The 14,248-nt window shown below is 35.5% G+C and overlaps 1 pseudogene; it reads left to right on the top strand.

Annotated features, from left to right (window-relative positions):
• Positions 1 to 201: 201 nt before the first annotated feature.
• LOC145036014 (ATP-dependent DNA helicase Q-like 2) lies at positions 202 to 2,669 on the top strand (annotated as a pseudogene).
• Positions 2,670 to 14,248: the final 11,579 nt, after the last annotated feature.

Genomic DNA, 14,248 nt, shown 5'->3' on the forward strand with positions numbered 1-14,248 from the left:
ATGTTCGTATAATACTCATACAGGTTATACAACTGACCAGATCTTCCCAACTTATTTGTGTAGCTTTTCAAAATTATGGTTTGTGGATTGAGCTGATAGATATTTATTTACTATATTACATAGGTGAATTGTCCAACAGTGCTGAGAAAAAGTATAAAGCAATGAAGCATGCTACTGAATGAGAGATATCTTAGAGTGCTAATGTCATCTGTTGCACACGTGTTGATTCCGGAGATCCTCGGTTGGCAAATTTTAGATTCCGTTGTTGGCTTAATTCAGATTCGGGGACAAAAAGTGTCCTAGCGGTATTTTTGGAATATTTAGTTCTTCTAACTTTGATGAGTTATTTTAGTATATTTTTGGAATGTTTTTGATCTAAATATCAGGTTCTTACACTTTTGCAATTTGTAGGTTATACACTTGTAAAGAACTCAAAGGATCTATTCCTTAGTTTTGGATTTGATACTCAACTAGTTCTCATTGGACTCATATTATTCCCGGTAGACTGACATTTTGATTTAATTATAAATCTTAATTTTATTCTAAAAGTATTGTTTGTTGGGGTAAATTTGTTATGAAATGCCCAAAATGCCCCTAACTATCTAACACAACAAACTAGTAATATTAAATGCCCAACATGCCCATAACTCCTCTACACTAGTAAGATGCTCCTAGAAATTCTCTATATTGTTTAGATCATCAATTCAAATGAATCATAACTTAGGATTTCTAAATACTAACATAATTGTTCATATCTAATCACATGCAGATATATGCGTAGCATGTTGTGGGATCTTTAGATAAGTCAAAATAGACAGCAGCTCAAGATCTTTTGTGTTTCTAGTGTAAGCTCTTAATATGCTTGAGTTAAGTGCTAAAGTTCATATTTTAGAAAGAAACAGCTCTTAATATGCTTGAGTTAAATCATGATAAATTTGATTAAGTTTTCAGAAAGAAACAACTCTTTTAAATATTTTTTAGTTTTTTTTTTGTCATTTTGTGGCTTGATAAATTTGATTAAGTGGCTAACCTATTTTTCATTAGGTTCATGTATCGGGTGCTGGTGATTTTCAGTTGGGCAAGATTGATGTTCTCGAGGATCATAGACCTAATGATATCAGATTCAATATTTTTGAATGGGATAATAGAGCTGATGATATCAGATTCAATATTTTTGGCATTCCTACATATTGTGCTAACCAGCGTGAGGTTTATACTCATGTATTAGATAATGAATGCAATCTTTTTGAATAGGAGAGATGTTCTTGTGATCATGGCTGCTGGTGGAGGCAAAAGTCTATGCTATCAACTTCCAGTTGTTTTACATCATGGAATTGCTCTTGTTGTTAATCCTTTACTTTCTCTTATTCAGGATCATGTGCTTATTTTTGTTTTTGTTAATATCCTATATCCTTTACTATTGATTACCTGATTATAAACTCTAATTAAGATTTTTATTGCTTTAGGTCATGGGGTTAACTGCATTAGGGATCCTAGCATCTATGCTTACCTCAACAACTAGGGAAGAACATGAGAAGTTTATATACAAAGCTCTTGAAAAGGGAGAAGGGGATCTTAAAGTATTGTATGTTACACCATAAAAAGTCTCCAAAAGCAAATCTTTTTTTGTCAAAACTTAAAAAATGCCACCATGCTGGACGTCTTTCCTTGATCTCAACTGATGTACACTCACTCTTTTTTTCTTAGTTTTTATAAAGAAATATAACTTTGAAAAGTTAAATTTCATATCTTTTTCAATTTTCAGGAAACACGTTGTTGTAGTCATTAGGGACATGACTTTCATCTAGATAACAAGAATCTTGGGATATTGAAGACTGAATTTACCAATGTTCATGTTGTTTGTTTAACTGTATGATGTCAAGATTGAAGTTCACTGAACTTAAAAAAAAAGGTGATTTTATGGATGCAGATGAGATAAATGACTCATAGGTATATATATATATATATATATATATATATATATATATATATATATATATATATATATTGGTAAATGAATATTCGATTAGTTTGTATACTTTTAACTTTTAATATCTCCCTGCTGATACATGATATTGCAATATGAAATGTTACTGGTCATGAAAACTTTACTCCCAGATCCTATGAAGAAGGAGCCTTTACTTGTTGAATATATACTTGATCCTCTGGAAGGCGAACAGGTAACTGTTACATACTACTTTTTTCTATTCTTATTTATAATAATTCACTCTTGTATTTCTTTTGTCTAGTACTTTATCTAATCTGTTAACTTTAGATGCTTTCTTTTTTTAGAGTTTATATAGGGCCATTCATGACTTCTCTTGATTTGACAGGTTTATTAAGTTCATTTTGTTTTCTAATGCAAAAACATGGCTAATATCTTTGTGTTAGTTGTGTTGTGGTGTAGTTGATATTCGATTATTGATTAGTTGATATTGTACAACTAACACGATTAGTCATTAGTTGATTTGATTTAAATATGGTTGATTCCACTCTCATACATACCATGTGTACTATCAATTAGTTGATATTGATATTGTACAACTGACATGATTATTGTGTAGGAGTTCCGTGTTGTTCTTGATAAAGAGTTGGGATTGATATTGAAGTTAAGAGACATGATGAACGGTTTTAGAGCTTCCTCAGACAGCTTAATGATGAGTTACTGAAACAAGAAGGTGCCCCTTTTATAGCAATTTAGTATTAGGTTATATTGTTAGGGAAAACCTCTTAAGAACAATCTAAATTTGATTTATATATTGTATGACATTAAATTTTATGCAATGGATTGTATTTTTTGTATATGGCATTTTATTTATATTATGAGACATTAAATGCAAATTTAATTTAAAAATTAATAAATATATAAATATATTTTCTAAACATTTAAATTTACGATACGCCAAAAATGTGTGTCATCTTCATTTATGACTAGGCCTTTCTTGATAGGTCTTTTAATGATACATACTGCGAGTCGTAAATGTGCATCATCTGTAGACGACGCACAAAAGCATGTTCTCTCTCGTTATGACAGGGCCTTCCTTGACGCGCATTTGCGCGTCGTCTAAGTGTTTTACTACACGTATTATGCATCATTAAAGGCTGTTTTTCTAGTAGTGTAATGGAATCCTAATATCAATAAATACATATATGTATCTAAATTAGCGATTTCGTTAGATAAAGTGCTAGATAACCACTTTTTTTCGGTTAAGGAATGTTACTGAGACTTGGTTGAATTGAGGGAACGGGATTTTACTACTTAAGAGTTGTTTACAGCCATAAATAGGATTTTACGGCTGTGAACTGGGTTTGCGGCCATGAACAGGGTTTATGGCTGTGAACACGGTTTACGGCCGTGAACTGTCTTTTAAGGGGTTTATGACCTTTGAAGATTGAAGGGTTTACGGTTGTAAACTCAAGAACAAGGGTGCTTGATTTCGACGAAAACGTGTTCCAGATGCTCACAAATGGCCCCAAATGATGATTTCTGACATTTTTCGGATGAAAGGAGGGGCTTTTGGTGTTTACAGTCAAGAAGATTAGAGAGAGAAAGAGGGTGTTTCCGGCCAAGAATAGTTCGAATGAGGGTGGGGGTCCTGTATTTATAGGCTGGGGGTATGGTCGGTGTTGGGGTCCACCTGGCACCGACTGTAAACGTGTTTACGGCCGTACACGAGTATACGGCCGTAAACTCGTCCTTGCCGTGAACACAGTGTTTTTCGAGAGAATTTCGAGAAAGGTGGGGTTTTCAAGCGATTTTAGGTTTTCCGACTTGTATAAAATTCTAACTATTACTAGGGGTGAGCGTGGTGCGGTTTAGAGTCAAAACTGCAAACCGCACTGCATATGCGGTTTGAATATTTTAGAAATCGCAAACCGCACCAGAGATGTTCAAAACCGCATGATGCGGTGCAGTTTGATGCGGGCGGTTTATGCAGTTTGGTTGCGGTTTGGTGAGTTGTTCAACATTAAATATATCAAAAAACCAAAATACTGATTTGGTTAAAAAATTGATTGCTTTCATTTTATAAAAACAAATACAATTTTCAAGTTAAATCGTTTTCAATAGATTTATGCTACTATAGTTTTGTAAGTATCATTGTTATTGCTTTATATTACTGTTATAGTTTCTATATTATTGTAAAACATGGGGTCTTGATTCAATAGCGATTTAATGTTACGTTATAGATATTTGGTTATTGTAAGAAATATATTTATATACATCGTTTCCAAATCGCAATTTGAAGTTATAACAAGGTAATGAAAAAAAGTATATATATATATATATATATATATATATATATATATATATATATATATATATATATATATATATAACATGGAGTGCGGTGTGGTTTGAACCGCTGTTTTATAATTACAAACCGTAAACCACACCACATAGTACGGTTTGATAAAATGATGAACCACAAACCACACCACGGAATTCTAAACCGCATTATGCGGTGCGGTTTGGTGCGGTGTGGGTGGTTGGTGCGGTTTTTTGCACACCCCTAACTATAACCTTAGTTAATTTTATAATCCAAGAAATTTGATGGAAAAATTAATAAAATTGAACTTTTATTGACGGAGATTGGTAAGAAATGACGGAAATGTTTCGGGTTGTCATAATTATTACAGTAACAATAAACGTCTTTGGAGGAATTGAACATTGAGGTTAAAGTCAAGCAGTTATGTAGTTGTATTGGGAGTAAATATAGTCTGCTCGACTATATTTATTCAAAATATGACCAACATGTGTTCGGGTGTGGTCGTCATTGGCAATGAATCTCGAAACTTACCAACCTTGTATCAAAAAAGTTTTAAGGAACTTAAACATGAACTATTAAAATACTATAGGAGTACTCTTGCATGCTATCCATTTTTTTCCCGCATTCATATAGTTATGTGCAGACTCTATTGCTAGATTTTATCACCCCGGAGATTCGTACTTCCCCAACCAGGGGAACAGAGGATGGCTAGAGCTGGAACCAGAAGTGGAACCAGAAGAAGAACCCGAAGAAGGACTAGCAGTACCGGTGGTGGACTCTGAGGAGGAGGAGGAGGAGTCTGACGGGGATGATGCAGATGACTCGGACGCAGAGTCGAAAGTCATCAATCCACCATACGTAGCTACGGTGCTCTCGTATATGATGGGTCCCAAGAACCGTACACCCCCAAGGGCACATGAGATCTAGAGGTGGAGTCGATAGCAGGGGGTGCATCCCCCATTCGACATGAACTGGGACTACTACAACCTGAGTCACGGCAGACCTGCGGATCGAGCCATGCCAGTGATGGTTAGGAGTTCACGTGATATAGGTGAATAGGCATAGGAAACCTCCGGTCAGATGGTTACAATGAGAGCTTTGGTTGAGTGTACAGAGATAGTGACTCATGACGTGGTTAGACACTATCAGACAAGACAGGTTGCATTGGAGGCCCGATTACATGCCACCGATCATCATTTGGCCAGACTTCAGGGTGCATCCACCTCATCATCAGCACCACCAGACACTTCCCGCCCCGACTAGTTTCAACTCCACCCACTACCACTATTTTTATAGTTATCTTTTATGTACTATTGTATGTAGGACCGACTTTATGATTATTTGACTACACTACTCATAGAGCCGTTATATTGACGGATTTTCATTATCTATATGTAGTGTACGCCTTACGAAGGAAAATTTTCATGCATTGTACTACAAGGTTATCGTTAATGAAATGGTTATATGTTCTATTTGTGACGTTGTTATCTATTATGTGTTCTATTTTCCTTGTTTCATGATATTGTATGAATTCACTTATATGCACAACCGAACCATCAAAACTGCTATATGCCAAAGAAACTTGAAACCACGAACTACTATGTACTCAACATCTTTCTGTTCCATGACAGAAGATGCCTCAAAGACCGATACACGGAAACAACATGGCACCACCACCACCTCCGCCTCTACCGAAGGTAGACTCTACTGCATTCCGGGTAGCAGTATCGGTTGCGGTCACCGCAGCATTGGCACATATTCATAATGGAAACAACGGTGATGGTAATGGTCTGGGAATTGGGAGCTCAAACCAAGGAATGAACCAAGGGTCTACAAAATTCTGCACCTACAAAGATTTCTAAAATGCCAAGCCTTGAACATTCAATAGAACTGGTGGCGTGATAGCCTTGAAGTGTTGGATGAAAAGACTGAATATGTCTTTGAAATCTTAGAATGTTCGGAGGAAAGCAAGGTATAGTTCGTAGCCTGCACATTTGTTGACCAAGCCCTATCCTGGTGTAATAGTCATGTGAAGGCCATGATTTTTCCAGTCACAAACGCTATGCCTTGAGGAGAACTTAAAGAGATGGTGATGGAAGAATATTGTCCCCATGGGTAAGTACAAAGAATAGAGAAAGAGTTATGGAACCTTACAATGCAAAACTCAGACATCAGGTGTACATGTCAAGGTTTAGTGAATTAGCATTATGATGGTCGGGTATGATCACATATGAAGGGAAGAAGATCGAGCGGTTCATTTGGGGATTAACTTCCCCAAACCAAGGAAACGTGATTGTAGCAAACCATGGTACTTTTGATAGTGCAAAAAGGCTAGCTCAGAAGCTTTACAACCATGGCAACAAGAAAGGAGCCAAAACAGCTGAGACTGTGACCAAGAAGGAAGGGGATAACAAGAAAAATAGGGACAACAAACAAAAGGGGAGATAGAACCAGGGATCCTCCAAAAAGCAACAAATATAGCAGTACACGCTGCTACCACTCAAGTTGCACCAACACCAGCTGTCCATCCTCAACTACACAAACCGCTACCAGGCCATACTCATGAACTTTACCAAAATGTAACAAATGCAACTACCACCACCATGGAAAGTGTAGAGAAATTCAATGTACCAACTGCAACCGCAAGGGGTACACCACACAATACTGCAGATCTCAACCCTAACAGAACCAACAACCAAACAACAATAACAACAGCGACAACAACAACAACAACAACAACAACAACAACAACAATAACGTCAGGGCCAGTCATACTTGTTATGGATGTTAAGGAACTAGCCATTTAGGCAATATTTCCACAAATCTAGCAACCAAGGGGTAGGAGGATCAGGCACAATCCTAACATTGGGTCAAGGAGAGGTAGTACAAGACCCATCGGTTGTTACTGGTATGCTTCCCCTCAACAACACTTACACATGCATTCTATTTGATAGTGGGGTTGAACGGAGTTTCATGAGTAATAAATTCAAACATCTACTAAACCAACAACCCTAGAAGCTAAGCAAAGCCTTCACAGTGGAGATGGCTAATGGGAAAACTGAAGCAAACAAAGACATTTTCATAGGATCCATGTTAACATTAAGCAACCACTGATTTCAAATAAATTTGATGCCAATTAATATTAGGAGCTTCGAAGTGATATTCGGCATAGATTTGTTAAGCCTCCACCATGCTGATATTATGTACCACGAGAAGGCCGTTTGCCTTCACCTCCCCAACCGTGTAACCCTAATCATCTATAGTGATAAACCTAGCATCAATCTCTGCCATATCTCGTGAATCAAGGCACAAAAATGCCTGCACAATAATAATTATGCCTTCCTCGCCCATTTTGTGGATAAAATAATAGAGGAAACCACATCAATTACCAAATCACCATATAGGTTAGCTCCCGCCAAAATGCAGGAGTTATCAAGTCAATTAAGAGAACTCTTAAACAAAGGATTCATCAAGTTGAGCTTCACACCCGGGGGAGCTCCGGTCTTGTTTGTCAAGAAGAAGAATGGATACTTCAGAATGTGCATCGACTATCAAGAGTTGAACAAACTCACCATCAAAAATCGCCATCCACTCCCATCTAACTTCACAAATCAAGGAAGCTCAATTAGAGGCACTGAAATCATAGAATTCCGTGAATGAAGTACTGCGTGGAATGGATAAGAATCTCGAAGTCAAAGAAGATGAAACTCACTATTTCATGGAACGTATCTAGGTCCCAAAATTTAGAGGATTCAGAGATGTAGTCATGAACGAAGTGCACAAGACATGATACTCTGTCCATACAGGTTCTGATAAGATGTACTTGGACATTAAACAACATTATTGGTGGCCAAACATGAAAGCAGAAATTGCCACTTACGTGAGCAAGTGCCTCACTTGTGCCAAGGTAAATTCGAATATCAGAAGCCCTCTGGATTACTGCAACAATTGGAAATCCCCTGGTAGAAATGGGAAAGGATCACAATGGATTTCATAACCAAATCACCCAAGACAACAGACAGATTGGATGCTATCTAGGTGATTGTCGATAGGTTAACCAAATCCACCCATTTCCTGCTAATAAAGGTGTCTTACAAAATGGAAAGGTTAATGTAAATATATATAAAGGATGTATTGAGACTTCATCGGGTTCTTATATCTATTATCTTAGATTGAGATAGTAGATTTACTTCACCATTTTGGCAGTCGCTCCAGAAAGCATTAGGAACGCAACTGGATATGAGCACTGGTTATCACCCTCAAACCGACGGCCAAAGGAGCGAACCATTTTAACGCTTGAAGATATGCTTTGAGCCTGTGTGATTGATTTTGGAAAGGCATGGGATACCCACGTGACCTTAATCGAGTTCTCGTACTATAATAACTATCACATGAGCATTAAGGTTGCTCCTTTCGAAGCATTGTATGGCTAGAAATGTAGATCACCTCTTTGCTGGGCTGAGGTGGAAGACACTCAGCTTGAAAGAGGGAATACACCGAACAACACTCTTACAGGCCCCAATATTCTTCCAGAAACGATAGATAAAATAGTTCAAATCAAGGCATGACTCCAAGCATTGCGAGACCGAAAAAAGAGTTGTACTGATAAATGGCGAAAGCCTATGGAATTTCAAGTCGGGGATTGAGTGCTATTGAAGTTCTCTCCATGGAAAGGGATGATTTGTTTTGGGAAGTGAGGAAAACTAAACCCGCGATACATCGGACCATTCAAGATTCTTGCCTGAATTAGTCTGGTGGCTTATAAGCTGCAGCTACCCGCGGAGCTCAACAATGTACACCTTGTGTTCCATGTGTCGAATCTGATAAAATGCTTATTAGATGAAACCCTCGTCATTCCTCTAGATTAGATCGAAGTAAACGAGAATCTCGTGTTCATCGAATAGCCGGTTGAAATAATGGACAAGGAAGTGAAGCGTATAAATCAAAGCCGCATTCTAATTGTGAAGGTCAGATGGAACACAAAGCGCATACCAGATTTCATATGGGAACGTGAAGACCAAATGATGCAAAAGGACCCTCACCTTTTCTCTGGTTGCTAAGAATAGCTTTCAAAAGAATTTTGGGATGAAATTTCCTCTAACGGGGGGATGATGTCACAACTAGCATTTTTGGCAAGGAAATTCTATCTATGTATGATCAATTCTTGATTTATCTTGTAACCCTAAGGTTGATGTTATTCATATTATTCATTTCAAAAACAACTATTAAAATCAAAACTCACTCGTGAATCCATAACCCTAATTCAGTGCACTACACTCACTCGACTTTGGGCTGGTAACCCTAACTTCTCGGTTCAAACTCTTATTGGACCACGATCCTCTTATTGGGCCTAATGGTCCAATAAATCCTCAACTTGATTATTTTTAGTGAGGATACCTCATTTGGTCCCTAGTTGGACCAACATTCACTAAGTAATAGCATTTTGGGCCATAAGACTCATCATGGGCCTTATTAGGCCAAAAACCATCTTCCTTTGTTAAAATGGGTTGAAAACCCATATCCACACCCTTTTTGGGCCATAAAATCTCATGTAGGCCCACATAAATCGAAAATCCCTAATGGACCCACGAAATTTAAGCCCAACATCTAAATTCCTTTTTCCTCTCCTACTTTCGAAAAGTTATATAAAAAATAAATAAAAAAAAGGGAACTATGGTTAGGGCTATCATGGAGACACCTCACTATCACATGTTAAATATCCATGCACTATAACCACCATACAACTAGACATTATTATACTTCTATGCAACATCTTTTCTCACTTCTCTCTTCTCTTCATATTGTCGGCCATAGAAGCTTCCACCAGCATCTTCATTACAACATACTTCAACTCCCATTTCCTTCTAGATCTACAAATAATTCACTCATCCTTCCTCTTCAAATTTCATGTGTGCTAGTGTGTGTGCTTAAGAACACTTCATCAAAGTTTATTCTTGGTAAGATACTTTTTATTCAATGTGTTTAACTTCATTTTATGACAAACCCTTCACTCATTAACACTCCATTTCAACCTTCTTGTTCCTAGAACTCTCTGAAATCTCCTTCAATCTTCCCTTCAAAACTGAATACATCACTAATGTGAACTCAGACCCCCTTATTTTCAGTTTTAATATGTTTTTGGGAGATAATACATGCTGCTTTTGTTTTAGATCTATATATTTATTCATATATATATATATATGTGTGTGTGTGTGTGTGTGTGTGTGTGTGTTTTCATGTTATATGTTGTAATTATGTTATGAAAACATGTTCAATCTTCACCAAACTTGAAATATCTACTAAAGTTGGTGATGGTTGTAAACTAAACAATGTTATATGACTTACTATGAAGTTGAAAGGGTTAAATATGCTAAGGATGTTTGAAAAGTATATAAAAACTGTATAAGGGGCTATTTTTGATAAATAAACAAAAAATGAGGCCCTTATGTGAACTTACAATTTTGGAGAGGACCAAAAGAGTCATTTTTAGATAAAAATGTATCTTTATGATATTCATGGTTTTAAAAGGTCCAAAAGTGTTAATTTTCACAAAATGAGCTTCTGTTTGGGCCTTCACGGTTTTTAATGGGCTAAATTTGTCAAGTTTCACAAAAATGGGTCTTATTTAGAAACTCACGGTTTCATGGGTCTAAAAAGGTAATTATTGACTCTTTATGGATTAAATTTTAATTGTAAACAAACATGGGCCAAAAATGCAAATTTTCGGTTAAATGGGATGAAATGTCATTTCTAGTAAATTTGGGCCAAAAATTTTATTTCTATCGAAAGTGGGTTGAAATTGCCATTTTATTCAAAATAAGCCCTTAAAAGTAAACTTTCGGTCTTAATGGACCTAAGGAGTCACATTTACCAAAAATGTGCCTTAATTGTAAATTTTCAGGTTAATTGGCCAAGAATGTCATTTTTACAAACAGTGGGCCTTTTATGTCATTTTGGTAAATAATTGAGCTAAAACAAGAAATATAATAATAATCGGACTAAATATGTCATTCTCACTTTTATTGGGCCTTGTTTACTCATTTTCGTGTTATTGGGTCTTCTTGGTCCATTTACATGCTTATTTTAATGGGCCTTAATGAGCCATTTACATGCTTAATAGGTCATGTATACTCCTTACATGTTTATTGGGCCTTGTTAACCCATTTACATGCTCGACAGACCTTGGATATACATTTCATGCTTATTGGGCCTCATTCATTCCTGTACATACCCATTGAGACTTGTAAACTAAATACATACACGAAGACGTTATTAGAAACATTAAACGATGTGTTACAATATTCACATAAACATAGTTAAAGTTCTTGTGAGACGTTCATTTATTCGTACCTACCTAGTATACAACCTTCAGTCATGTAGTTATAACACGAGTCTCCTCGAGGGAGAGTGAGAGTTTGTGTATAGATCTATACGGGGTTGACAACCCTGCACCTAAGCTGTTCGTACAGCTAGACTAGGCCAGTCTAGGGTGACAAACTTCTTACCTTAAACAAGTCGACACCTGAAAAACATCATGCCAGACAGATCACTCATATCAAGCATGGTTATAACGACTCACATAGAAATTAACTCCACTGTAAATTTACGGAATACATATACATTTGTGGTGATACAAAAATCCTACATACATTGTTAGACCACAACACTTTTACAAGCAGAAAATATTGGATTTTCTATGAATCATACATTATACACTACCTTCTACTTACAACAGAAAATATAGGATTTTCTAGAATACTGTCTTTATTCATTTTCAAAATAGAAACACACATGCTCTAATAGAAGATTTGTCACAAATCTTTCAATCAATTTTATAAAAAATATCGAATTTTCTGGTGCTTACAAAGCGATACAAAACTTTTCATACAAACATGCTAATGAACTCACCAACCTTATATATGTTGACCCTTTTCAAAATATCTTGTATTCTCAGGAAATCGTTAAGTAGGCTGGTTACTAAGAACACATGGATTTTTTTGTATTTTTGTTATCATCATACATTATATTTTTGGAATGTAATATATAATCCAATACACTTATGTAAACAATGATGGTTGTATTATTGTGTGTGTGATGATGATGTTGTCTTGATTCAATTATTTAAACTATGAAGATATTAAAATATGACGTCACCCAACCCCTGGATGTTTCCATCATTCTGGTTCGAGGGTGTGACATACTATGTTATAAAATAGAATAACACTTTAAAGTGTCATTTATATGGATCTATTTCATCACACCCATTGATGTTGAGAGACATATTCGAACTTTTGTTACTCGCTATTCCAAAGCTTGCTTTATGTCATAAAATGACTTTATTACTAACACATTTTGTTGCTTTCCCTCAGGTAAGATAACTATTTGGTAGGTCCATGTACATTTCTACTTCTAAATCTATGTTTAGAAGTTGTAATTTCATATCATAATGACATGCTTCCAAATTTCGAGAAGTTACAACCACATATAGTTATAAGAAAAGAGAAAAGAAATCAAATTAAGCAAGGCATTCTTATGTTTGTAATCCTAACATATATTTCAAATATGCCATAAACTCTTATTTCTTATTTTGAAATCCACTAAATCGTGATGATTTTATTCTGTCTCCAACTCAATAGTTTAAACAACAGAACCATTGTTAGTTCTTACAGCTTAATCCAATATGATCTTCTAAGAAATGATCATATGATTCTAATTTTAAAATACTCATATTTCCATTCATAGTCCTTTCAACTTCATGTTGAATGTCGTAATATTCATCAAAACCTTTATCTTATTTTGATGAATTCCAACCAATGTTATTGGATTTAATGGAAATGGTTCTTGGAGTATAGAAGTATCATTTGATTCTAAATTTCTAAACATGAAATCAGTACATATATCTTTTGAAGCCACATGTACTTGTGTTAAAACCTATTCTAATCATTTTCATATTTATTTGCTTTCGTTTTCCTCTTGAAAATCCATTTATAACCTTGTGGTTTACATACCAAAGGTATATCCATTAACTCTCGTGTGTAAATTTGCAAGTGGAATCCATTTCACTTTTAATTGCCTTTTTTCATTGAGGTATTTCAGAGGAAGTGAATTCCTTTTTGAAAATTTTAGTCTCTCTTTCAACCATATATGTGTACAGATCATCTCCATATAATTTCTCATATTGTATCCATTGACACCATTTGATCTATTTCTTCTTCTTGAGAAAATTATTTATACCCAGTTGTTTTTGGGGCACATATTTTTGCTTTATCAAGATATGGAAACACATTTTGAAATTATGATGCATTTTTTATTAGATTATCGTGCCTTTACGAATATTTGATTAGAGTCGTGTATAGGAAAATAATAAGAGCTACCGTTTTATGCATAACCAATAAAGATGTAACCAATGTCCGATCCTTACAAACTTCAGGTTAGGTATAACAACCTTTGCGAGACACCACCACATTTGAATTTTTATGTAAGATGGTTTTATACCCGACCATAACGTGTATGGTGTTTCATTCAATTTCTTTTGGGGTACATCCCCCCTCCCCTGCATTGGGGGTAGCAACCCAAAGCTTAACAAGACAACATTCATCATTTCCTTTAAGGTTTGGTTTTTCCTTACTACAATGCTATTTTTTTTTTCTGGTAAATAAAATTCAATAATTTCATATCTTATACCATGATTTGCACACAAAAAAAATGAAACAAGTATTTAAATAGTGAAATATATTCACCTCCATAATCAATTCATAGTAATTAAATATATTTGTTGAGTTGATTCCCAGCTTCACTTTTATACACTTTCAACTGTCTATAGTTTCATCTTTATTTATCAGTAAATAGACATAACATTGTTTACTGTAATCTTCAGTAAAAGTGATAAAGTACTTATTTCCACATTTAGATGGTTTCGACTTCATATCACAGACATTTGTATTAATTAGTCCAATGGGGTTCAATTGTCCTATCAGTGA

The sequence above is a fragment of the Lactuca saligna genome, chromosome 3 (assembly GCF_052625555.1).
Source record: "Lactuca saligna cultivar CGN05327 chromosome 3, ASM5262555v1, whole genome shotgun sequence".
NCBI lineage: Eukaryota > Viridiplantae > Streptophyta > Magnoliopsida > Asterales > Asteraceae > Lactuca > Lactuca saligna.